Genomic DNA, 27,739 nt, shown 5'->3' on the forward strand with positions numbered 1-27,739 from the left:
CTGTAGCTCCCAACCCGGCCCACTCACAAGCAGCCTCCAGCATTCCAGCCTTACCCCGAGTGTCTGTGTGTAGCTGCTGTCTGCCAGCCGCGCTCCGCTCACACTCTGGCTTTAACAGCCTTGGTTATCACTACAGGGTGATCCCAATACACACCCAGTCCCAGATTTCCCCCAGAAATGTGTGTCTTGAACTGTCCAGCCTTTTCCTGGACAGTCCTGATAGAATGGGTCTATTGCCCCTCTAAGGGGATCAATATACAGACATTTTTCCCACCCCAAATGGAGTTGCCCACACAGTTCACTTCATTTCAATTGAAGAAAACAAATTTATTTTACTCACAAAGGGAGGTTTCAACTGATGAGGCATCAAAGTCAGAAATGGTTTAAAGAAAAAGAAAGGTAAAAACACTTCCCAGGACTAAACTAGTCTTGGGGCGTTTTCAGTTCAGGATCAGTTCCTGAGGTCCTAGGATGCTTTTTTTCCCCCCTTTTTGTCCTCTTAGGTGATAATGAGAGATGAACAGGGAGAAAGAACAAGAGATGTTTTTGCCCCTCTCTTTTATAGTCACCCTTTGAAATGCAGAATTTTTTCAAAGCGACCCCTAGATAAAGTTCTCAGCTGAGTGGGAAGATGTGAACATGGTGAGGAAGAGGTTTCATGCTCAGCTAGAGGCGTTAACTTCTCCTTTGCTTTTGAGAAACAGTTTTACCCGCTCCCGAGATGTATCAGTTGCAATTTCAGCTTATGTTCATAATTTTTTATACAAAGTTGCTGCATACATTTCACTATCATAATGCTGGCCAGTAAGTTATAAGTTTTCAAATGATACCTATCTTGTAAGGCATAATTGTACATAGATGATTGTAGTAGTGTGTAGGGTTTGAATACAGGGGTATATTCTATCCCAAAGGCCTCTTGAGACTTTAAATCCCTAGCAGAAATTTCCATCTAGAAGTTCAAACAATCTCTATGAAAAGTCTCTTTCCACTCCTGGATGGCTCCTTGGAGAGCAGTTCATCACAGAGACATATACAGTGATTTGACTCATTTGTGTAGTCTGTGGGTATGGCTAACAGGAGAGAACAGTTGAGGAAAGAACACGAACAGCTCTACGCACCTCTGTACCAGGGCTTCATTTTTCCCTACACGTTGTGGGGAAATTGCTGTTGACCTGACCCCATCCCATTCTGCGGCACAATCTATGCACTATATGCAACATATGCAAGAGCTGTAACGCAAGAGGCCTACAGGCCTGTATCCTGTAAGACTTGGCTTAAGCTAAAAGCATTTACACATGCTAGGCTGTGGCACTTTACCCAGATAATGGACTAGGCCAACCTCTATATAGAAAAGAACCAAAGGGCCTCCGGAAAAGTCCCTAGTCAAAACGCTGCCACAGCAAACCGCAGATCTTGATAATAACAAGATGCATCAGCACTGTGCTAATTACAAAACTATCTTTCCATTAATCCTTGTAAGGCTTTATTAATAATGCTTGAGTGGTGGAAAAAAATAACTAATAAGGAAATATATCATTTGGCTTGAATTTTGACCGATATAAGACTGGTATTATAGGGGCAGGGTAGAGAGAGACCAGGGTGGCACCTGCGTGTGACCATCTCTGTCTCCCTCTCCCCGCATGATTGTATTCAATAAAAGGCCTCAGACTGTTTGAACCAAACACATGGTGTGACTAATTTTCCACAACAACGCCAATGATTACATCAGTGATGTCACTTCATATGTGATACTCACGGAGGAATTCTGCGCCATCTGCACAAGCACAAACTCAATGTGCTCCACAAGTTATTTTTCACCCCAGAATAATTGATTTTGATGGAGAAGCACTGCAATTACAGCTTTCCCCCCCATAGGCTGCGATGGCACCAAAAGCTGGGTTACATCTGGAGCAGCCAGCCACAGAGAGGGAGGGGAGTCAGAGGATGCATCACAGTGTTCTGCCCATGGGGTCAGGTGTGGAGGTAACGAGTATGGGGGAGATGGATGGAATGGGGCATACAGGGCTCCTGGGGAAGGATGTGACCATCTACTCTAAAATCCCCCACCTGTCTGCTCTCCCCCACATTGCTCAGTTAAGTCCCATTCCCTGCCCCACACAGTCTCTGCTGGGCATCATGGGGTCAGGACCACTCCCTGATCTGATTCTGCTGGCACTGTGCCAGGCCCGCCAGCAGCCCCTCGGGCCCTGGTGTGGCAGAGAGGCTTTAGTGAGTCAACAGTTGCCAGGTAAGGTTGCCCAAGTGAGCAAACCATTTGCCACAGTCAGCACACCGGAACAGCTGCTCATGCTGTGAATGCACTGGTGTATTCTCAGGTATTAACTTGTTGGCACTGCTGAACTTCTTACTGCAGTTGGCACAGCGGTACAGCTGCTCCCCGGTGTGTGTGCGCGCTGATGTTTGGTCAGCGCACTGGCATTGCTGAAGCTTTTCTTGCAATCGACACAGTGGTACGGCCGCTCCCCTATGTGCGTGCGCTGGTGTGTTTTCAGGGTTGAACTCTTTGCAAAACCCTTGCCGCAGTTGGTGCAGCAGTATGGCCGCTCTCCTGTGTGCGTTCGCTGGTGTATTCTCAGGGCTGAGGTCTGGGCAAAGCCCTTTCCGCAGTCAGCACAGCAATAAGGCCGTTCCCCAGTGTGCGTGCGCTGGTGTCTTCTCAGGGTTGAGCTCTCTGCAAAGCTCTTGCCACAGTCAGTGCAGTGGTGCGGCCGCTCCCCGGTGTGCGTACGCTGATGTGCTCTCAGGCTTGAGCTCACTGCAAAGCTCTTGCCACAGTCAGTGCAGTAGAGTGGCCGCTCCCCGGTGTGCATGCGCTGATGTATTCTCAGATTTGAGCTCTCTGCAAAGCTCTTGCCACAGTCAGTGCAGTGGTACGGCCGCTCTCCAGTGTGTGTCCGCTGATGTATTCTCAGATTTGAGCTTTCTGCAAAGCTCTTGCCACAGTCAGTGCAGTGGTACGGCCGCTCTCCAGTGTGTGTCCGCTGATGTATTCTCAGATAGGAGCTCTCTGCAAAGCTCTTGCCACAGTCAGTGCAGCGATATGGCCGCTCCCCTGTGTGCGCGCGCTGGTGTGCTCTCAGGGCTGAGCTCTTTGCAAAACTCTTGCCACAGTCAGCACAGCAATATGGCCGCTCCCCAGTGTGCGTGCGCTGGTGTATTCTCAGGATTGAGGACCATCTGAATCTTCTGCCGCAGTCAGCACAGCAGTACGGCTGCTCCCCGGTGGGCATGCACAGGTGCTGCGTCAGTGCAGAGGGGTTGCTGAACCTCTTGCCGCAGTCAGTGCAGAGGTGGTGTGTAATCAGGTCTAGTCTCTGGTGTGTAACCAGGTTTGGTCTCTGGCTGAGTCTACCCCGGGGATGGACTGCGTCCTGTGCATGGATCCCTCTGTGGGCCGTGGGATTCTGCGTTCCTGCCGTGCTCTCCCCACATTCAGACTGTGTCCTTGTTCCCCCCGGGATCCTGAGCCCTGCTGGAGAGAGCAGAGGGAATCCCAGTGTTAGCTCATTGCTAGGGCTGCAGGTATGTCAAGGACAGGAAAATGTCACAGATGGAGCGATTTCCCCATTTCTGACTGTTTTTGGGATGTGTGCCTCACCCTGCAATGGCCACTCCTGTCCCACAGGGCTGGACCCAACACTTCGCTCCGGGCATTGAGACCTGGCCTGCGGGGTTACAATGCCACTCAGATTTGCCCCTGCCCACAGCCATGATGGTCACGGAGGCGGCTTAAATTTCAGCGACTGGCCTTGCCACCCATATGTTCTCTTCCCCACACCAACCCCTCTGCACCAGGCTGGGGTTAGGGTTGCAGAGCTGGGAGAAGGGTGCTTCTTTGGGCAGCAAGTTTCACTCCTGTCCATAGTCGCCAACTTCTGCTGGTGCCAACTGCTGCTCGACCCATCTCTGGCCCTGACCTGACTCCACCCCTGCCCTGCCCCGTGCCGTCCCCATTCACACCCCTTCCCCAAAAGTCCCTGTCATAAATATAAAGGGAAGGCTAACCACCTTTAAATCCCTCCTGGCCAGAGGAAAATCCCTTTCACCTGTAAAGGGTTAAGAAGCTAAGAGAACCTCGCTGGCACCTGACCAAAATGACCAATCAGGAGACAAGATACTTTCAAAGCCGGGGGGGGGGGACAAAGGGTCTGTCTGTCTGTGTGATGTTTTTGCTGGGACCAGAGCAGGAATGCAGGTCAGAACTCCTGTAAAGAATTAATAAGCAATCTAGTTAGATATGCGTTAGATTCCGTTTTGTTTAAATGGCTGATAAAATAAGTTGTGGTGAATGGAATGTATATTCCTGTTTTTGTGTCTTTTTGTAACTTAAGGTTTTGCCTAGAGGGATTCTCTATGTTTTGAATCTGATTATCCTGTATTTACCATCCTGATTTTACAGAGCTACTTTTTCTTCAATTAAAATTCTTCTTTTAAGAACCTGATTGCTTTTTCATTGTTCTTAAGATCCAAGGGTTGAGTCTGTGTTCGCCTATGCCAATTGGTGAGGATTTTTATCAAGCCTTTCCCAGGAAAGGGGGTGTAGGGCTTGGGGGGATTTTGGGGGGAAAGACGTTTCCAAGTGGGCTCTTTCCTGGTTATATTTGTTAGACGCTTGGTGGTGGCAGCAATAAAGTTTGGGACAAAAGGTAAAATAGTTTGTACCTTGGGGAAGTTTTAACCTAAGCTGGTAAAAATAAGCTTAGGGGGTTTTTCATGCAGCTTCCCACATCTGTACCCTAGAGTTCAGAGTGGGGAAGTAACCTTGACAGTCCCCACCCAAGCCCAGCCTCCTCTCCTGAGTGTGCCGCATTCCCACTCCTCCGTACTCCATCCTGGAGCTTGTTACACCGTGAAACAACTGTTTTGCACCAGCAAACGCTGGGAGGAGAAGTGGAGACGCAGCGTGCTCAGAGGCGAGGCGGAAGTGAGGTGGGGCGCAGAGGGGAGCTTGGCCGTTGGTGGGTGCAGTCGGCGCCTATGTTGGGGCCAGGTATGAAAGTCATCAATATCTATAGCTAGACTTTCTCATTTGAAACTACAGCTACATAACAGAACAGGAATGTAGAGTGAGACGTGATCAGCAGCCTAATTTTCCAGATGTTTTCTTGCCTATTTTTTTTTTCAATAAAATTTACCTTTTTTTTTTAAGAACGTGATTGGATTTCTGTGTCTTAAGAGGTCCGTGCACATGTTTTTCAATTAGCTGGTGGCAACAGCTGATTTCTTTTTTCTTTTCTCAGTTCTTCCCCATAGGGAGGCTGAAAGAGTTTGGGGGTACCCCCACAGGAAGGAATTCCCAAGTACGCCTGCCTGGGCTCTCAAAGGGGTTGTGCACTTGGGTGATGGCAGCATTTATCAACCTAAGATCAGAGGGATCTCTAACCTTTGGAGTTTAATACAAGCCTGGAGTGGCAAGTATTATGTTTAAAGCCCTTGTGGGCCCCCACCTTCTGTACTTGAAGTGCCAGAGCAGGGAATCAGCCTTGACAGCAGGTTTTATTAAAAATCCTGGAACAGTCACAGTAAATTTACAGACCTGTGATGTTACTAAAGTTACTGTAACTGCTCCGTAATTTCTGATACAAAATGCTGTGACAAATCTGTAACCTGACTCAGGGTGGTTCTATCCTATGGTGTTTCCGCAGCACCTAGCGCCTGCTCCCACAAGGGCTATGCATGTCTTGGGTCTTGTTTTAAGCTTAAATTGTAGCCTTCCCAGGATACAGGCAGCGCCTGGCACAACAGGGCCCTGGTTTTGTTTTCAAACTGATTTTTTCTTTATTTCAGTCAGAGGGGTTTATTTACATGGCGTTGGTTCTTCACTTTCTCCTGTTTTATAGCATGAGGCCTGTTCCTCGGTATTTTTGCTGTTATAATGATATTGGTTTGAAACTGGTTTAGTTGAGGGGCTACAATCCCTTCATGTGGGTGCAGTAAGACCAGTTTAAAACTGCTTAGAACAATGTAGCTTATTCCTGTGGGGGGGGTGAGTCCTTTTCTAGGAATTCCTTCTGAAGAAATCATTTACTCTCGACCTGAGGTTTCAGTCTTTGTGCAAAACTAAAACTAAACTAAAATCCTCAAGGTGAGGGTTTTGGGAGTGGGTGCGTCTGTGTGAAGGATTTGACGGGATGACCAGTCACTCAGGGTTTGTTTGATGTAACCTGGAAAACATGTCTGTATTGCGTCACAACCCTCTGCCTGGCACTGCTGAGCTGGAAGGGGTGAATAACTGCCATGTAGCCTTTGGTCTACAGACAGTCACAGACACGTTAGGGTTGAGGGTTGTGCTAAGCATGGACACTGAAGCAATGCAAGTGACAATGGTTTCATGCCACAAAGAACAGGAGGAGAGGGGATGGGCAAAGGCCATACCACCACCCTCTTTCTCACAGCCAGCCCATACATCAGGATACTCCACGTCATGGCCCACAGGATGATTTAATCTGTCCCCAAAATGTGTCCACTCCCCCCACAGGAGCTGCCTGGCACGTGGGGCAGTTTTAGAACATTATAGCAAAGCACTGCAAGTGCTAGAGAGCTGATCTACACAATGGCATCCTCTGCATGGCGTCACCTTACACTAATCATATGCGTCTGACCCTGCCCTGCGTCATTCCAAGCTTTCTCCTTGCTCGCTGGGGACAGGTTTCTCCAGTCTGAGAGGTCACATGTGAAATGAAGTGGCAGAGAAGGGGTGGGGTGGGAACCTGGGTAGAACAGCACCTTCTTTGCCAAGGACCAGTGACTCTAGGATGCTCTTGCAGGGGGCAGAGGCATGAAAAGCCATTTGAAAAATCTCTAGAGCACCCCTTACCTCAGTATGATTTTCTGAGATGTGGGAAGCCTAGCAGGCATTGTGGTCTATGGCTGGACAGGCTTGTCTTTCTACCAGGTGCATCTTTCCTCCCCAGCAGCCAGGTCACAGAGTCTCTTTTTCTCTCTTCTCCTCCCCAACACCAATCCATGTACTCCATTTCCTCAGAGTGAGGACAGGGGAGACAAGGCTGAGGAGAGCTTTCGGTGAACATTTTAGAGACAGCACCCAGGGACTCTCAGAAACTTCGCCAGCTGCCAGTACACAGACTGACTATGTGTTACATACACACAAAGTTTCTGGCTCTTTCACACTCGCCTCCAAATACATAATTGTAATATTGTTGTTACTTCTTGCTACTTCCTATAATGCACATATATTCTCTGCAATTTTATTCTTCCTAAGTGTGTTACTTTAGTGTTTTGACTGGTCTATGCATTTCATGATTTTTATTTCTCTTGCACTTAATTTTAATTAACGAGCTCCAAAATACCTAACGTCTCCTGGCTGGAGTAATTATCCCTATGGTAACTTTTTAAAAAATTATATGCAGGTTTTTTGTGTCTACTGGTGGCGCACAGACCTCAATGCACGTAACAAAATTTATTCTTCAGATGGTTGGAAAAAAATGAGAGGGAACATTGCTCACAGCCCCAATGCCCTTTCCATTAAACTGGGGAAGCCGAGGCATGGTGGAGCTGTAGTGACTCTTCAAAAAAGTCGTACAAGAAACAGAAAGCAGGTCAAATTACAAAAATGAGTATTAAAAAACAACACAAGCATATAGGGGGAAAATTAGAAAGGCAAAAAGCAAAACTAAACTAGCATTATAAAGGGAAAAAACAAAGCATTTTACAAATACACAGGAAAGCAGAGGAAAACAAGGACAGAACAGGCCCACTACAGTGTCCACTTCTGGGCCCCACACTTCAGGAAGCATGTGGACAAATTGGGGAGGGTCAGAGGAGAACAACAATACTGATTAAATGTCTCGAAAATATGACTTATGAAGTAAGTGAAAAAACTGGGTTTGTTTAGTCAGAAGAAGAAGGGGCAGGGCAGGGGAGAACCCCTGATAACAGGGACATAAAAGGTTGTTACAAAGTGGAGGGTGTTAAAGTGTTCTCCTTATTGACTGAGAATAGGTCAAGATTTTATGGGCTTCAACTGCAGCAAGGGAGATAGAGGTTAGATATTAGGGAAAACTTCTAATCTCTGAGGGCCGTTAAGCACTGGAACAAAATTATCTAGGCAGGTTGTGGAATCCCCATCATTGGAGGTTTCTGAGAACAGGTTAGAGAGACACCTCTCAAGATGGACTAGGGAATACTTAGTCCTGTCTCAGTGCAGAGATGATTTCTAAGATTCATAGATATCAAGGCCATACAGGCTGATTGTGCCCATCCAGCCTGGCTTCCTGCCTATCCCAGCCAGAGAAGCTCCCCCAGCCATTCCTGTCTCCGGCCCAGTAACTGCTGGTGGAACAAGAGCGAAGCTTTCAGAGAGAGCCACCCCATCTCCACTGACAGACTCCCAGTGAGGAAGAATCCATAACATCCTGAGGGGAGCTCTCCCAATGGTTTATTCCCCCTCCAAGATGAACACTGGCCCCTAATTCCCAGCCAGTGAATCTCGTTCTGCCTTTGCCTTCTACATCAAGGAGTGCTCTGCTAGCAAGTGTGTAAATCAGAAGGGACTGGATTATTATGACTCACCTGAGGAGGGGCTCTCAGGCCCAGAGTGTACCCTGGAGCCCTCGGCATCCCGGATCCAGAGCTCTGCCTCCCCTAGCTCGATCCAGTGGATTAAGTCCGGTTTAGAATCTGAAGAGCCTGTTTGGGGGGGAAAGTTTTATTACTAAAGTTTTGGGGGCAGGGACTCATTTATATGTTTGCACAGCATCTGGAATGACAGGACACCAATCTGTCCAATCTGAAACAGAGGAAAGCGCAAGAGATCTCAAGAAGGAGAGTAATGAAATTAATCTTCGTTAACGGAGATTTCTTCCTGTCTCTCACTTCTACTCTGAATCAGCAGCTTTTACAACCCTTCTCACTTTGCAGTGGGGGCCGAGTTTAAAGCCTTGCTGAGGATAACTCTAGATGTTCCATAGAGATATCCCATTCTGCTAACACAGGGCTGGGCAAACTTTTTGGCCAGAGGGCCACATCGGGGTTGCAAAATTGTATGGAGGGCCGGGTAGGGAAGGCTGTGCCTCCACAGACAACCTGATCCTGCCCCTATCTGAACCCCCTCCCACTTCCTGCCCCCCTCAGAACCTTGGATCCATCCAACCCCCCCTGCTCCTTATCCCCTGACTGCGCCCTTCTGGGATACCTACCCGTAACCATGCCCAAGAGCCCTACCCACTATCTAAGCCCCCCTACTCCTTGTCCCCTGCCCCCACCTCCTAGAGCCCCCCCCACCCTAACTGCTCCCCCAGGATCCCACCCCCTACCCAATGCCCCCAATCCCTGTCCCCCTGACTGTCCTCACCCCTGTCCAACCCCCTGCCCCTTGACAGACACCTGGGACTCCCACATCTATCCAACTCCCCCTGCTCCCTGTCCCCTGATCTGCCCCCCAGAACCTCCGCCCCATCCAACCACCCCCGGCCCCTGACTGCACCCTCGGACTCCCTGCCCCTTATTCAACGCCCAGCACCGGCCCCCCCTTACCATGCTGCTCAGAGCAGTGTGTCTGGCAGCAGTGTGGAGCCAGATATGCTGACCCACTCCCCAAAACGCAAGGCACACTGAGGCGGCAGGGGAGGGGAGAAGGCAGGGGAGGGGCCAGAGGCAGCCTCCCTAACCGGGAGCTTAGGGACCAGGCAGGGCAGTCCCACAGGCCGGATGTGGCCCGCAGGCCGGAGTTTGCCCACCCCAGTGCTAAAAATTTGGCCTCTATGCTATCTTGTGGCACTGTGTTCCATAGGATAACTGTGTGACACGTTTCAGAGTAGCAGCCGTGTTAGTCTGTATTCGCAAAAAGAAAAGGAGGACTTGTGGCACCTTAGAGACTAACAAATTTATTAGAGCATAAGCATAGCAAGAGATGTCAAGAGTAACAAGAAGGGTTTCTTCAGGTATGTTGGCAACAAGAAGAAAGCCAAGGAAAGTGTGGGCCCCTTACTGAATGAGGGAGGCAAGCTAGTGACAGAGGATGTGGAAAAAGCTAATGTACTCAATGCTTTTTTTGCTTCTGTTTTCACTAACAAGGTAAGCTCCCAGACTGCTGTGCTGGGCAACACAAAATGGGGAAGAGATGGCCAGCCCTCTGTAGAGATAGAGGTGGTTAGGGACTATTTAGAAAAGCTGGACGTGCACAAGTCCATGGGGCCGGACGAATTGCATCCGAGAGTGCTGAAGGAATTGGCGGCTGTGATTGCAGAGCCCTTGGCCATTATCTTTGAAAACTCGTGGCGAACGGGGGAAGTCCCGGATGACTGGAAAAAGGCTAATGTAGTGCCCATCTTTAAAAAAGGGAAGAAGGAGGATCCTGGGAACTACAGGCCGGTCAGCCTCACCTCAGTCCCTGGAAAAATCATGGAGCAGGTCCTCAAAGAATCAATCCTGAAGCACTTAGAGGAGAGGAAAGTGATCAGGAACAGTCAGCATGGATTCACCAAGGGAAGGTCATGCCTGACTAATCTAATCGCCTTTTATGATGAGATTACTGGTTCTGTGGATGAAGGGAAAGCAGTGGATGTATTGTTTCTTGACTTTAGCAAAGCTTTTGACACGGTCTCCCACAGCATTCTTGTCAGCAAGTTAAGGAAGTATGGGCTGGATGAATGCACTATAAGGTGGGTAGAAAGCTGGCTAGATTGTCGGGCTCAACGGGTAGTGATCAATGGCTCCATGTCTAGTTGGCAGCCGGTGTCAAGTGGAGTGCCCCAGGGGTCGGTCCTGGGGCCCGTTTTGTTCAATATCTTCATAAATGATCTGGAGGATGGTGTGGATTGCACTCTCAGCAAATTTGCGGATGATACTAAACTGGGAGGAGTGGTAGATACGCTGGAGGGGAGGGATAGGATACAGAAGGACCTAGACAAATTGGAGGATTGGGCCAAAAGAAATCTAATGAGGTTCAATAAGGATAAGTGCAGGGTCCTGCACTTAGGATGGAAGAATCCAATGCACCGCTACAGACTAGGGACCGAATGGCTCGGCAGCAGTTCTGCGGAAAAGGACCTAGGGGTGACAGTGGACGAGAAGCTGGATATGAGTCAGCAGTGTGCCCTTGTTGCCAAGAAGGCCAATGGCATTTTGGGATGTATAAGTAGGGGCATAGCGAGCAGATCGAGGGACGTGATCGTTCCCCTCTATTCGACACTGGTGAGGCCTCATCTGGAGTACTGTGTCCAGTTTTGGGCCCCACACTACAGGAAGGATGTGGATAAATTGGAAAGAGTACAACGAAGGGCAACGAAAATGATTAGGGGTCTAGAGCACATGACTTATGAGGAGAGGCTGAGGGAGCTGGGATTGTTTAGTCTGCAGAAGAGAAGAATGAGGGGGGATTTGATAGCTGCTTTCAACTACCTGAAAGGGGGTTTCAAAGAGGATGGCTCTAGACTGTTCTCAATGGTAGCAGATGACAGAACGAGGAGTAATGGTCTCAAGTTGCAATGGGGGAGGTTTAGATTGGATATTAGGAAAAACTTTTTCACTAAGAGGGTGGTGAAACACTGTAATGCGTTACCTAGGGAGGTGGTAGAATCTCCTTCCTTAGAGGTTTTTAAGGTCAGGCTTGACAAAGCCCTGGCTGGGATGATTTAACTGGGACTTGGTCCTGCTTTGAGCAGGGGGTTGGACTAGATGACCTTCTGGGGTCCCTTCCAACCCTGATATTCTATGATTCTATGATTCTATGATTCTTTCGTGAGCTACAGCTCACTTCATCGGATGCATTTCCTTTAACCCACAGAAACACCAGTGAACACCTATTAGTTTCAGGTTAAGAGATGGTGAATAGAAAATCCGCAACCACCTTCTTTCTGGTCATTATTACACTTACCCAACTGTCTCCTGAAACATTGATCATGGGCAAGACTTTGGAAGATGTGAACGTTGCTCCTTTGCCATCTTACAGTTGTTGAAATGTTTCGGGCACGTCATTAAGACAAATTGGCCACAACGTGGTCATGGCAGGTGTCACCAGCTGGCGCCGTTACACAGACATTCCAGTTCTTTTGCTTTGTTCAACTGTATAGTTGTTACATTTACTATGTTCATTCTTTTACAGGTGTGAATAAATGCAGGGAAATTGGTCCTTACCCAGGGAAACAAGGGCCCGGTAATTCCTCAGCATCTGGTCCCGGTACAGCTGCTTCTCTGGCCGGGATAAGAGCTCCCACTCCTCCCGGGTGAAATACAGAGCCACGTCCTCAAACGCCACCCGGAGCTGCTGGCACAAGCGTTACACACTCAGCCCCTTCCGCCCCAGCCCCAGCCCCAGCCCCAGCCCGGGGGCTCAGCAGGGGACGCGGTTTCTAGGGGAGCGACTCCCAGGAAGCCCCAGCCCAGCAGCTGTGAGCCAGGGAGACCCCCCCGCACAGCCCCCCCGGGACTCGGGCCCTGCTGGCCGGGGACAGGAGTCGCCCTCGGCTCCCCACGGGGCTCTGGGGCGGGGCGCTGGGAAGGGCCCGAGTCCCGGGGCAGGGAACAGGCCCCGCCCCCCGGCCGGAGGCCCCGCCCCCGCCTGCTGCTCAGCCCCGCCCCCGCCCCGGGCGCCTCGGGGCTCCTCGGCCCGGCCGGGGCCTCGCTCGGGGGAAGGGGCCGCGCCCGGCTCCGCGTGTCCGCCCGGCCAGGGGCCCCCAGAGCCGCTCCCCGGCCCCCGCGCTCCGGCTGCTGCAGCCCCCAGCCCCGGGGTCACTAGCGCGGGAGGGACCCGGGCCCCGGCCCCCCTCGGCCCCCCGCCGGGACCAGCCCGTGCCCGGCCGGGGAGTCCCCGCCCCGCGTCCTACCCGCGCCGGCCCCGCTGCCGCCATCGCCGGGCTCGGCCCCGGCCGCTTCCTCCGCCCGGGCAGCGACTTCCCGCCCCGGAGCCGCCTCCCGCCCGCCCGGGGCCCTAAAGTCCTGCTGCTGTCAGATGCGTTCTGCGGACGGACCCAGGACTTCCTGCCCCCAGAGCTGGGGATGGCCCGAAGGGAGGCTCCCTGGATCGGGTTGCAGCGGGAGCGGGGCCAGGGATAGCTCAGTGGTGTGAGCACTGGCCTGCTCAACCCAGCCTTGTGAGTTCAGTCTTTGAGGGGGCCATTCGGGATCTGGGTCAAAAATGGGGGATTGGTCCTGCTTTGAGCAGGGGGTTGGACTAGATGACCTCCTGAGGTCCCTTCCCACCCTAGTATTTTATGGGCACCAACAGCAGGAGTCAGAGTAGCAGCCGTGTTAGTCTGTATTCGCAAAAAGGAAAAGGAGGACTTATGGCACCTTAGAGACTAACAGATTTCTTTGAGCATAAGCTTTCGTGAGCTACAGCATTTCCATCCGACGAAGTGAGCTGTAGCTCACGAAAGCTTATGCTCAAATAAATTTGTTAGTCTCTAAGGTGCCAGAAGTCCTCCTTTTCTTTTTTGCAAACAGCAGGAGTGCAGCCAGGAGCCATGGAGGCGGCAGGCACCTGGCTGGCGGGGACGAGGATGAGCTTCTCTCCCCAGAATCGCTGATTCGTGATCTGAGGACGGCGCAAACGCCCCTGCGCTCAGCTACCTCTGCGACGGACAGCATTGTGGTGACGTCACGCAGTTCCTTTTAATGGTTCTGTGACGGGAAGAGTGGCCTGTTAACTGCCCTTTCCCACCAAAGTTCAAAAAGGGCACAAAACCACCACCACCCAGCTGGAACAAGTCTCGTTGTTTGTGGCAAAGAGACAACGTGTTAAATGTCCGACTCCATACTGGATAATCACCATTTTAGTGATTATGAGGGGATAACATCATAAAACCTCATTAAAAACGCTATAAAATCACAAGATACAAATACATTAAAACGCTTAACAGGGGGCGTTTGGAGTCTTGAATGAAGGAGAGAGGCTGGGCTTGTAGTTATGGTGCTGGGCTGGACTACAGGAATCGTGGTTTTTATTCCTAATTCTGCCACTTGGTCCCTCTCTGACCTTGGGCAAATCACTCAGTCAGTGGTTCTCAACCAGGGGTACAGATACCCCTGGGGGAATGCTGAGGGGGTACACCATCTCATCTAGAGAGTGGCCTAGACTTACAACAGCTAACAAAAAGCACTCGCAAAGTCAGTACAAACTAAACTTTCACACTGACAATGACTTGTTTATACTACTCTATGTACTATACACTGGAATATAAGTACAGTATTTATATTGCAATTGATTTATTTTATAATTATATGGAAAAAAGGAGAAAGTAAGCATTTTGTCAGTACTAGTGTGCTGGGACACTTTTGTATTTTTATGTCTGATTTTGTAAGCAAGTGGTTTTTAGGTAAGGAGAAACTTTGGCATATGGAAAAGAAATCACGCTGCTGAAAGGGGTACAGTAATCCGGAAAGGTTGAGAGCCACTGATTTAAATCATAGGGAATAGCCAGACTGGATCAGAGCTGAGGCCTAATAATCTAATTTAATGTAGTTCAATTAGGCACTAGACAGCGTTTTATTTTTATTATTCTTGTAACCATTTCTGATTGTTATGCCTCATTGCTTGTACTCACTTAAATTCTCTCTGTCATTAGTAAACTTGATTCATGGTTTCATCTAACCCAGTGTGTTTAAGTAAAGTGTCGGAGTAACTTTGTTCATGGAAATGAACTGGTGTATGTTATTCCCTTTAAAGGAATAACAAATTTAGCGTTTCTCAACTGCCTGGGAGAGGGTTGGACATGACAGAACGTACATTTCTGAGGGAAAATCTGGGATTGGGAGTGTGTTGGGCTCACACTGTGATAATCCAGGCTGGTGAGAACAGTGTTGGTGTGGTTGGCTGACTGCAGAAGGAAACTCGGGTAAATGTGGGGGTAAGGGTAGATAGCAAGGCTCGGGGAGCCCGCGGGAAGCTGGACCGGCCAGGGGCAATGTGGGGATGGCTGGGGAGCCTGGGGGAGGCATCGGGGCCAGAGTGGATGGCTGGGGAGACCGGAGGAAGAAGCAGGGAACCAGGATGATGGGGAGGTGCATGGGGAAGACAGAAGGGGTAAGAGGGGATTGCCAGGGCCTGGGGGGGAGGAGTGGGGCCAAGGCAATGGGAAGGTGGGTGAGGAGGCAGCGGGGGCCAGGGCAATGGGAAGATGAGAGGAATACAAGTGCAGTTCCCCCAAAACTGACAATATTTTATTTCATTTTTTCTTAAGGCCCTCACCCGGCAGAGTACATGAATGTACTTAAATCCAAGCCCTTGAGCAGTTCCATTGATTTCAGTGGGACTGCTCACATGCTTATAATTGACCATATGCTTAAGAATTTGCTGGATTGGATAATGTCAAAATATATTATAATGAATAATAATTAAGAACTGGAAAGTCACACTATTCAACTTTGTAACGTTAATATCACAGGTGGGTTAGTTGTGAAGCTTTAATCCAAATTCAAGCTCCTAATCTTCAGATCCAAACTCAAGTCACTTCACAAGAGTGTTGGGATTTGAGTTCTGAAATGGCCCATCATAAAAAGAAACCTGAGCTGTGAAGTTGAAATCTGCTAGATCTGATTTTCCTCATGTTTCTGAGTGGTCTGGATTCTGTGTCTTAGTTTGGGGTCAATCTCTGGTTAAAAGTGAACTGTAAAGAGAAAAGGGAATTACAGGCAAGCTCAGATAGGTGACTGGAACGTCCCTGCTCACTGGGCTGGGTACAGGAGATTGAGCACAGAAATCTGTTTTAATTTACGTTCCAAAAATTCTTTCAAACCCTTCTCCTCCTGGCATGATACCTGTTTTTCCAGCTTTGCTACTGACGCCCCATATTCAGCATTCTGTGACGTTATAGATACCAGGAGAGAGACATCATAGTTCTCAGGAGGGTTAGCATGAGATTTCTGACACCCAAGAGTGCCGAGATTTCTGACACCCAAGAGTGCCAAGCCAGAAGAGTACCCAGAAGTCACCTACTACAGGACAGGCCCAACAAAGAAAACAACAGAACGCCACTAGCCATCACCTTCAGCCCCCAACTAAAACCTCTCCAACGCATCATCAAGGATCTACAACCTATCCTGAAGGACGAGCCATCACTCTCACAGATCTTGGGAGACAGACCAGTCCTTGCTTACAGACAGCCCCCCAATCTGAAGCAAATACTCACCAGCAACCACACACCACACAACAGAACCACTAACCCAGGAACCTATCCTTGCAACAAAGCCCGTTGCCAACTCTGTCCACATATCTATTCAGGGGATACCATCATAGGGCCTAATCACATCAGCCACACTATCAGAGGCTCGTTCACCTGCGCATCTACCAATGTGATATATGCCATTATGTGCCAGCAATGCCCCTCTGCCATGTACATTGGCCAAACTGGACAGTCTCTACGTAAAAGAATGAATGGACACAAATCAGACGTCAAGAATTATAACATTCAAAAACCAGTTGGAGAACACTTCAATCTCTCTGGTCACTCGATTACAGACCTAAGAGTGGCTATACTTCAACAAAAAAGCTTCAAAAACAGACTCCAACGAGAGACTGCTGAATTGGAATTAATTTGCAAACTGGATACAATTAACTTAGGCTTGAATAGAGACTGGGAATGGATGTCATTACACAAAGTAAAACTATTTCCCCATGGTATTTCTCCCTCCCACCCCACGCCCCACTGTTCCTCTGATATTCTTGTTAACTGCTGGAATTAGCCTACCTTGCTTGTCACCATGAAAGGTTTTCCTCCTTCCCCCCCCTGCTGCTGGTGATGGCTTATCTTAAGTGATCACTCTCCTTACAGTGTGTATGATAAACCCATTGTTTCATGTTCTCTGTGTGTGTATATAAATCTCTCCTCTGTTTTTTCCACCAAATGCATCCGATGAAGTGAGCTGTAGCTCACGAAAGCTTATGCTCTAATAAATTTGTTAGTCTCTAAGGTGCCACAAGTACTCCTTTTCTTTTTGCGAATACAGACTAACACGGCTGCTACTCTGAAAGCTTTCCTTGTAAATCCAGCAGAGAGAGCGGATTCAAATGCAGAGGGGAAATAATTGTATATGGTTAAATTAGAACCGATTCCTGACATAATTATTGGGTGCTGATATTATCACAAGAGCCCCAAACGATCATATCAAAGGTTTAGTTTGCAAATATCTCTGTTCTTCAAATTGATACAATACATCAGTGCAACCCAGAGCTACTTCATGTGTAGCTCTCCTTTATAACAGTCTCCATCTGCTATTACATAGTTTCATAAAACATGACGGTGACACTATGCCCCATATTCTTCATAGAAATATTGTTCTTATATGATTACAGCATAAATAAGATGTATTTTATGCAAGATGGGTTATGTGAGGTCTCACTGGAAAGGTTATGATTACTGGATATGATTATCCTATTTGTAACCATGTCTCATTTTAGTATCTGAAGTTAGGAATAATGACTATGAATCAATTACAAGTGGGTTTTCATCTGGGGAACGCCCACCAGACAATGCAATCAGTCTGGATGGGCTCCTAGGAAAAATAATAGATCTTCTGAGATTCTAATATCCCACCTTCCTGTGGACCCAGCAAACAGACTTTGAGTTGTGGCTGCAGGGTCATGTGATCATGTCACCTGATACTGAACTCCATGTTAAAATTAGTACTTTTCCACTGACTGGGGATGGAATCACACTGGAAATCAAGGGATTCTGGCCATATGTGAAACCTATTCAAGGCAGGGGAGTGACATAATTAATGTCTGTTTTTCACTGAATCCCTGCCCAAGATGCTGTGAGAAATTGATGCTGATAACTAGTTTCTTTAGCATATTGAGTTTATCTTGCATGTTTGTTTTAGTTGATAGGTAATCTGTTTTGATCTGTTTGCTATCTCTTATAATCACTAAAATCGATCTTTTGTAGTTAATAAACTTGGTTTTGTTTTCGCTAAAACCAGTTTCTGAAATTTATAACTGGGGGGCAAAAGCTGTGCATATCTTCCTCCACACTGAGGAAGGGGGTGAATTTCATGAGTTTATGCCGTCTAGTTCTCTGTGCAGTGCAAGACGATATAATTTTGGGTTTCCACTCCAGAGAGGTTGTGCTCTTGAGTGCTGAGCAATTCCTTAGTTGAAGCCTTCCCATGCAGAGCTGATTTCAGTGTCGGTGTCCTTCTGCAGCTGGGTGTGGCCCTACCTATGTGCGCACTGAAGAAGGCTTGAGGGCCTGGCTCAGCAGGACAGGGTAAGGGAGCCCAGGCTGGTGGAACAGATGGGCTCAGTGGTACCCCAGTATATCAGGTGGCATCTGGGGTGGCGGGGGCAACCCAACACAATGACATCAAAAGTAGGTCTAGAAATCAAAACTCCTTTGTCACCTGAGTACCTGCCCTGAACCTGCAGCCGAGCACCAGAACCTTTACATTGTGCGCCCCTCCTGCCCATTTCAGTCGCCCAGAGGGTGGTTAACTCAGATATGAAGCAGTTCGCTTAACACAATCACGTTGTCAATTCATTAATCCGTATGTAAATGTGGTTCATTAATCGATATATAGCAAAATGATTTTTTCTACATATCCATTGGAGCTGGCATGCAGGTGACTTCTCTAGCTCAGCTTCACCGTTGCAGGGCCTGGTTCTAGAGACGGAGAGGGAGTTCATTCCGGTGATTCACTCAAGGTGCTGTGACATCCATATGCCTATTCTCTGGGTGTATTTCTCAGCGGTCGACCAACACCTGACTTTAAAAGATGGAGTTAGTAGGGTGCTTTCCAGCAACCAGACTAAAGCTGTTACCCAGCAGGCGGTGTTCTCTATGGCCAGGCGATGCTGGTCCCACTCACGTCTCCTTCATGCAGACATTTTGACTTGAGGAAGCGACATGCCGAACAATATGGGACATTTTATACCATTTCTGCTGGATCGCGCAGCCTGGTTATGCTGTTGGGAAAAGCTGACCTGGGCCAATCAGGAAACGACCTGTACTCATGGCAGAATCTTGGAACGTCCAACCAGAATATGAGTTGTGTCCATTCTCATTGTCCAATGAGACAACGAGGCTATCACACATCCAGGCTATCCAGGGTGTAATCCAGACTAGTGAGACTAATCCAGACTAGTGAGAATCCAGACTAGTTTTGCTGCTGTAGCTCCCAACCCAGCCCACTCACAAACAGCCTCCAGCATTCCGGCCTTACCTCAAGTGTCTGTGTGTAGCTGCTGCCTGCCAGCCATGCTCTGCTCACACTCTGGCTTTCACAGCCTTGGTTATTAGTGCAGGGTGACCCCAATACACACACCCTGTTGCCAATTCCCAGCTTCCAGCCAACAGAGGCTAGGGACACTTCAAAAACATGGTTTTGTATCTCTGCCCGTCCTGGCTAATAGCCAACGATGGACCTATCCTCCATGAACTTATCTAGTTCTTTGTTGAAGCCTGTTATAGTCTTGGGCCCTCACAACATCCTCTGGCAAAGAGTTTCCCCAGGTTGACTGTGTGTTGTGTGAAGAAATACTTCCTTTTCTTTGTTTTAAAACTGCTGCCTATTCATTTCATTTGGTGACCCCTAGTTCTTGTGTTATGAGAAGAAGTAAATAACTCTTCCTTATTTACGTTCTCCATAGCCGTCATCATTTTATAGCCCTCTAGCCTATCCCTCCTTAGTCTTCTCTTTTCCAAGCTGAAAACTCCCCCCGGTCTTATTAATCTCACCTCATACAGAAGCTGTTCCATACCCCTAATCATTTTGGTTGCCCTTTTCTGTACCTTTTCCAATTCCAATATATCTTTTTGAGATGGGGGGGACCAGCTCCAGTATTCAAGATGTGGGCATACCATGGATTTACAGAGAGGCAATATTACATTTCTGTCTTGCTATCTATCCCTTTCCTAAACACTTCCCAACATTTTGTTCACTTTTTTGACTGCCGCTGGATATTGAGTGGACGTTTTCAGAAAACTATCCACAATGACTCCAAGATCTCTTTCTGAAGCTGTAAGAGCTAATTTAGACACCACCATTTTAGATGTAGAGTTGGAATCATGTTTTTCAATGTGCATTACTTTGCATTTATCAACACTGAATTTCATCTGCCTTTTTGTTGCCCGGTCGCTCCGTTTGGTGAGATCCCTTTGTCACACTTTGCACTCTCTTTTGGACTTCACTAACCTGAATTGGTTTGTATCATCTGCAAATGTTACCACCTCACTGTTTACCCCTTTTTCCAGATCACTTAGGAGTATGTTGAACAGTACTGGTCCCCCCAGTACAGTCCCCAGGGGGACACCACTAATTACCTCTCTCCATTCTGAAAACTTAGTCAGATCCTTTCTTTCTTGCCTTTGAACCAGTCCCCTATCCCAAAGAGGACCTTCCATCTTACCCCATTTTGCTTCAGAGCCTTTGGGGAGGGACCATGTCAAAGGTTTTCTGAAAATCTAAGTATACTATATCCACGGGATCACTTTTATTCACCTGCTTGTTGACTCCCTCAAATAATTCTAGTAGGTTCGTGAGGCATGATTTCCCTTTACAAAAACCATGTTCACTCTTCCCCAACAAATTGTGTTTATCTATGTGACTAATAATTGTGTTCTTTACTATAATTTCACCCAATTTGCCTGGTACTGACGTTAGCCTTAGTGACCTGTAATTGCCAGGAGCATCTCTGTAGCCCTTTTTCTACATTGGTGTCATATTAGCTATCCTCCGGGCATATGGTACGGAAGCTGATTTAAAGGACAGGTTACATACCACATTTAGTTAGTAGCACTGCAATTTCATATTTGAGTTTCTTCAGAACTCTTGGGTGAATACCATCTGGTTCTGGTGACTTATTGCTGTTTAATTTATCAATTTGTTCCAAAACCTTCTTACTGGTCCTTACTGAATAGTCAAGTCATGATCATTGGCCCCAGAGCAACCACGGACATCCAGTCCAGTGATCAGTTCATCTTTCTCCACCACAAGGAGGCCCACAATAGAGTCACCCCTAGTTGGGTACAAAACTTTGTATTAGAAAAATATCTATAATTCTTCAAAATCTCCAAGGACGATTTACTCCTGGCTACGTGAGACTTCCCCTGTCTGTCTCCCACTAGGAAGTCCCGCGTGCTAAACTAATTTCTTCCCACAAGTCACAGACATGTGCAAAAGGAGAAACATTTCCTGCTCTCTGGTTTAGATTCAGTGAACTGTGCCAGCCCCGCAACGGTTCATCTGCTGGGCTGTGTTAGTTAGCAGATTGATCCCTATCCATTCGAGGTCCTGGGGTTCTCAAAAACCAAGAACATAAAAGAGGGCTCGGGCTTCAGCTTTGGCCCCAGGCCCCAGCAAGTCTAAGCCAGCCCTGGTGACCCCATTAAAATGGGGTTGCAACCCACTTTGGGGTCCTGACACAGTTTGAGAACTGCTGGTCTAATGGAAAGTGCCACCCTGCTCACCACTTTTTTTACCCTCTTTCCCCTACCTCAGTGGGTTGTAACCAGCGACACGAAAATTCCAGTCAGACGCATCGTCCCACCGGGTTTCCCCATTTCCCCTCCCCATGGAGAATTTCCAAATCCTCTCCCATATTGCCCAGATTCTGCTGCCAAGAGCAGTGTTGCTTCCCTTCACGAGTGATATCTTGCAGGGCACATACGCTGCAGCACTGCATTCCCCTGAGTTCACACTTGTGTTAGTGCAGGACGGATTATCTGTAAGCCAGGGAGAGACTCCATCTCACGTGTCCCTTTTTTCCCTCCATTGCAAGGTGCTGGGGGAGAACTATGATTCATAGATATCAAGACCAGACAGGCTATTGTGCCCATCCAGCCTGGCTTCCTGCCTATCCCAGCCAGAGAAACTCCCATAGTGATTCCTGCCTCCAGCCCAGTAACTCCTTCCCCTCCAAAATAAATATTGGTCCCTATTCCCAGCCTCCATTTGTCCCCTTCAGTTCCCAGGCAGTGAATCTCACTCTGCCTTTGCCTTCCGCATTAAGGAGCCATCCGCTAGCAAGTGAGTAAATCAGAAGGGATTGGATTATTATGATTCACCTGAGGAGGGGTTCTCAGGCCTGGGGCTTTCTCTGGAGTCCTCGGCATTCAGGATCCAGAGCTCTGCCTCCCCTACCTCGATCTGGTGGATTAAATCTGGTGTGTTCCTGAATAGCCTGTTTGGGGGAATGAATCAGTTTTAGTACTAACATTTTGGGGGTAGGGACTCATTTATATGTTGGTGCAGCCCAGCACAACAGGGCCCCGATCTCAGTCAGGGTGTGTCTGCGCAGCACTCAGCGCAACGAGGCCCCAGTCTCAGACACTGCTTCAGAGGAAAGCGCAGGAGATCCCAAGCAGGAGAATAAAGAAATAAACCTTCCTTAGAGGAGATTTCTTCCCATCTCCCACCAGGCAAGTTCAGTTCACACTCTGAAGCAGCAACGTCTATGACCCTTCTCAATTTGCTTTGGGGGTTGAGTCAAGGCAGGTGTCACTGTTACACAGACCTATCAGTTCTTTTGCTTAGGATGCAGCATTGTTCAACTGTGCGCTTGTTGAATTTATGATGTTAATTCTTTCTGGGGAGCTGAGGAGGTGTTACAAGCAGAAGAGTTTTCTCTCTCCCTTATTTGCTCATGTGCTGTTTACAACCACCCCTGTGCCAGGACTGAGGTATGTAATCCAAGTAAACAAGTTACACTAAGATTAGCCTCAGGCTCTGTAGCCCTGACTTCTCCTTCAACAGGAAGCCAACCTGAAAGGGGCTGACATTTGCCACCACTGGGCTGCTGGGAGACACATGGCAGCTGAGGCGTCAAGGGACCACACACATTTCACAGGAGTGAGTAAAAGATGGGAAGTTGGTATTTACCCAGGGAAACGAGGGCCCTGTAATTCCTCAGCATCTGGTCCCGGTACAGCTGCTTCTCTGGCCGGGATAAGAGCTCCCACTCCTCCCGGGTGAAATACAGAGCCACGTCCTCAAACGTGAGCTGCAAGCCCAGCAGCTGTGACCCAGGGAGACTTCCACTCCCAGCGCTCCCAGGGACCTTGGAGCCCTACTGGCAGGGAACAGGAGTCGCCTTTGGCTCTGGGGTGGGGCTCTGGGAAGGTCCTGAATCCCAGTGCAGGGAACAGGCTCCTTCCCCACCGCCTCCCCGGCCGGAGTCCCCACCTCTGCCCCAGGCCTCCGCTCAGCACAGCTCCCGCCCCTGGCTCAGGCATCTCGGGGGTAAAGTGGTCACACCTGGCTCCGCATGTCCGCCCCGGCCAGGGCCTTCCCCTCTCTAGCCCCAGGGACGCTCCCGGCTTTGTGGGCGGGTCCCAGGGCCCCAAAGCTGCTCCCCGGCCCCAGCGCTCCGGCTGCTGCAGCCTCTGAGACCCCAGGCTGCGCTGGTGCAAAACGGGACCCGGGCCCTGCCTGGCCGCGCTGAGCTGCTCCCAGCCCCGGGGTCACTAGCGCGGGAGTGACCTGGGTCCCGGACCCCCTCGGCCCCCAGCCAGGAGCAGCCAGTGCCCGGCCGGGGAGTCTCCGCCCCGCGTCCTACCTGCGCTGGCCCAGCTGCTGCCATTGCCAGGCTCGGCTCTGGCCCCGGCAGCGACTTCCTACCCTGCGGCTGGTGCCTCCCCGGGGCCGCCTCTCACCCACTCCCCGCCCTGGGGCTGCAGCCAGGGACTGCCCTGCGCATTGTCCAGGCTGGTCTGGGAAGGCTCCTCCCTTGGCCCCGCTCGCTGGGAGCTCCAGCCCTGCTGCTTCCTGCCTGCCCCTGGCTCAAGGGTCCTGCGCGTACGCTGCCAGCTCCAACAGCCAGGGAAGGCCCCAGCGCAGGGACCTTCCGGCCGAGCCCCCCCGGATGCTTGGGTCCTGAGTCTGGCCGCTAGGGCGCTCGCTGCACGTGGTGCCTGGGCTGGGAGTGGGGCCCCGCTGCACCTTGGGGAACTGGCTAGGGCTGGGGTTGGGAGCCCGGACTCCTGGGTCCGCCCCCGGCTCTGGGATGGGGGCGGGGACTAGTGCATACAAGAGGGCCCAGGCCAGGCTGTGCAGCATGTGTCACAGTAAGGGATGGGTAAGATTGTGTTTGTTGCTCGGTTGTGTGATGTTGGTGTGTGTGTTACAGGAGATCACACACCAGGGTGTGTAGGTATGAGTGTTGCAGGAAGGCTGTGTGATGTTGTCAAGGTTCCTTCCCCACTCTGAACTCTAGGGTACAGATGTGGGGACCTGTATGAAAGACCCCCTAAGCTTATTCTTACCAGCTTAGGTTAAAAACTTCCTGAAGGTACAAACTTTGCCTTGTCCTCAAACCGTATGCTGCCACCACCAAGCGTTTTAAACAAAGAACAGGGAAAGAGCCCACTTGGAGATGTCTTCCCCCAAAATGTCCCTTCAAGCCCTACACCCCCTTTCCTGGGGAAGGCTTGATAAGAATCCTCACCAACTAATACAGGTGTAAACAGGCCCAAACCATTGGATCTTAAGAACAACGAAAAATCAATCACGTTCTTAAAAGAAGAATTTTAATTAAAGAAAAGGTAAAAGAATCACCTCTGTAAAATCAGGATGGTAAATACCTTACAGGGTGATCAGATTCAAAACACAGAGAATCCCTCTAGGCAAAACCTTAAGTTACAAAAAGACACAAAACCAGGAATATACATTCCCTCCAGCACAGCTTATTTTACCAGCCACTAAACAAAAGGAAATCTAACGCATTTCTAGCTAGATTACTTACTACCTTTACAGGAGTTGTAAGTCTGCATTCCTGATCTGTTCCCGGCAAAAGCATCACACAGACAGACCAAACCCTTTGTTCCCCCGCTCCAGATTTTAAAGTATCTTTTCGTCTCATTGGTCATTTTGGGTCAGGTACCAGCAGGGTTACCATAGCTTCTTAACCCTTTACAGGTGAAAGGGTTTTGCTTCTGGCCAGGAGGGATTTTATAGCACTGTATACAGAAAGGTGGTTACCCTTTCCTTTATATTTATGACAGATGTGTTTTACAGATCACACTCTGGCTTTAAGTATCAAGGGGTCGCCGTGTTAGTCTGTATCCACAAAAACAAGGAGTCTAGTGGCGCCTTAAAGACTACCAGATTTATTTGAGCATAAGCTTTCATGGGTAAAAACCTCACTTGAGATGCTAGAGCCTATGGCTGTAGTGTGCATGTGTTACAGGACCCTGTTGCCCCTAACCCCAATACCCCCTAACCTCTATTAACCCAAGGCCAGCACCGTCCCTCGCTGATGAAGAGGATGCTGGTCTATGGGGTAGTGTCTCCCATTCTCATCCTTCCTCGACTGGCCCTTTCCTCTGTTCCACAGCACCTCCCCTAAGGTGGCTGGGTCTCTGCCCCCCCCTCCTCTGTCTAGCAGCTGCTTCGCACAAGAGAGGGGAAGTCCAGTCCCTGTGGTTCAGGTAGTCTAAGGTAACAGCTAACAGTGGCTGAAGAGGGGAAGAGCCTTGGGACAGGTGGTTTGGGGCAGGGCGGGTCACCAGGGGCCTCAGAATACCCGGTCCCATCCCCAGCTCTGTAAGCGGGATAGTGGGTTAGAGCAGGGGGGGTCTCAGAGTCAGGACACCTGGGTTCTATCCCTGGCTCTTGGAGAGGAGTGGAGGCTAGTGGGTTAAAGTAGTGGGGGCTGGAAGACAGGACTACCCTGAAATGGGATCTCAGCCATGTCTTCTTGTGATGCCTCCTGCAGAGATGGGATCCACCCAACCCTGATCTCGACACCAACCTGGCCAACAACATCGAGCAGTGCTGGAGCAAGAGCATGCCCAAAGCACCATTGAGATGGCCATTGAGGGAGGAGTACATAGCCGCATCCGGGCAGCCCAGCTCACAGGGCAGAGGGGCTCATGAGCGGCAGCCTTGCTGCATTGTCTGGGCCATGCCGAGGGGCAGGGCCGTCCTTACCTGTACGCAAAGTATGCAGCTGCATAGGGCAAATTTCCTGGTGTCCTGCACAACTACACGTTGCTCCAGCCCCTGCCCTGCCTCTTCCCCATGACCCCCCCTTCCCGCCCCCGCTCTGACCCAGCCCCGCCCCCACTCCACCCCTTTGCCAAAGCCCCTGCCCTGCTCCGCCCCACCCTGCCCCTTCCTCACCCCTGCTCTGCCCCCACTCCCCTGAGGATGGCAGCAGGGTAGGGCCTGCACTCACTGGCAGCGGGAAGTGCAGCGGCCTGGCCCCAGCCACATAGCCAGTGAGTGCTGGGGGGTGGGTCCTCCCTGCCCCACCCTGCTGAGGCTTGGGGTCAGCCCTGCCCCTCCCACTGAGGCGTGCCAGGGCTGCATAGGGCCCCAGAATAGCTAGGGACAGCCCTGCCAAGGGGCACTGGGAGCCTTGAATGAGGGAGTGAGGCTGGGCTTGTGGCTACAGATCTCCCGGTGTCTACTCCTAGCTCTGCCACTTGCTGCCTCTGCGACCTTTGGTCATAGGGAATTGCCAGACGGGATCAGAGCAGAGGTGTGTCCGCTCCAGTGTCCTGTTTCCAGCCCCAGAGGCTGTAGCGGTTGGTGTAAGAATCCCGCAGTAGTGGATGGGGGGATAATCATCCTGCGCTAGTGTCGCTCAGGAGTAACACCGGAGAATACCAGATTCAGGACTAACTGCTGAGAAATAGGGCAGACCCACACCAAAATTGCTGATTATTCTTCCATAGGATATACCAAACCAGCAACAAAAATAAACTCCTGTCTCACCACAGTGGCTAATAGTCAGAAATGCAGCCGCCTTAGTATCCCAGTCCTTGTTTCACCACCCACACACTAGACTTAATGATGAGTGGTTATCGAAACCAATTTCAACAAACAAGGAGTTCTTCTGATCCCAAAGGCCCAGCCACACACCCAGGTTAATATACAGCTCAGGTCTTGCCCAATAATCGCTGTTGCCAATCTTTTGGAATCTAACATCTACAGCAGGGGTCTCAAACTCAAATGACCACGAGGGCCACATGAGGACTAGTACCTTGGCCTGAGGGCCACATCATTGACACCCCCCACCCGCTGCCCCAGCCCCACCCACTCCACCCTTTCCATGAGGCCCTGCCCCTGTCCCACCTCTTCCCTGCTCCCATTCCAACCCCTTCCCTGAAATCCCCACCCCAACTCCGCCCCCTCCCTGCCCACAGGCGGTGCAGGTGGGGTGTGGTGGGGGCTCAGGGCAGGGAGTTGAGGTGCAGGAAGGGTACGGGGTGCAGCAGGGGGTTCAGGGTGCAGGAGGGGTGTAGGGTGCAGCAGGGGGCTCAGGGCAGGGGGTCAGGGTGCGGGAGGGGGTTCAGGGCAGGGGGTTCGGCTGCAGGAGGGGTTTTGGGGGGCAGGCTCTGGCCCGGCGCGCACCAGGGGCAGGGCAGGCTCCCTTCCTGCCTGCCTGCCCTGCCCCTGCGCCGCTCCGGGAAGCGGACAGAACCTGGGGGAGGGGAGGCACAGGGGTCTGTGTGTTGCCCTGGCTGCTTCTCCAGGTACCTCCCCCGAAGCTCCCATTGGCTAGGAACGGGGAACTGCGTGTTTGAGACCCCTGATCGAAAGCCATGTGTTTGAGACCCCTGATCTAAAGGTTTATGTATAAGCGAAAAGAAAGAGGTGAGGGCAAAAACTGTTAAAGGAATCAAATACATACACACATTGCAAAGTGCTTGTGTCCGGTTTGAAAAAGTGATGGAATAAACTGTTGGTTTGTTAAGTCTCTGATGGCATCCAAAAGAATGGAAGGTCCCGAGTCCATAGGTTAGAACGCTCCTTATAAGTCCATAGTCCAGAGATCAGTGCAGGAAAGAGGCAAAATGCAGATGTTTCTAGGGCTTTTTGC

General features: G+C 49.9%; 1 pseudogene; it reads right to left on the bottom strand.

Annotated features, from left to right (window-relative positions):
• Window positions 1-275: 275 nt before the first annotated feature.
• Window positions 276-27,739, bottom strand: part of LOC119856890 — a 65,834-nt pseudogene continuing 38,370 nt past the window's right edge.

This window comes from Dermochelys coriacea, chromosome 6 (assembly GCF_009764565.3).
Source record: "Dermochelys coriacea isolate rDerCor1 chromosome 6, rDerCor1.pri.v4, whole genome shotgun sequence".
NCBI classification, from domain to species: domain Eukaryota; kingdom Metazoa; phylum Chordata; order Testudines; family Dermochelyidae; genus Dermochelys; species Dermochelys coriacea.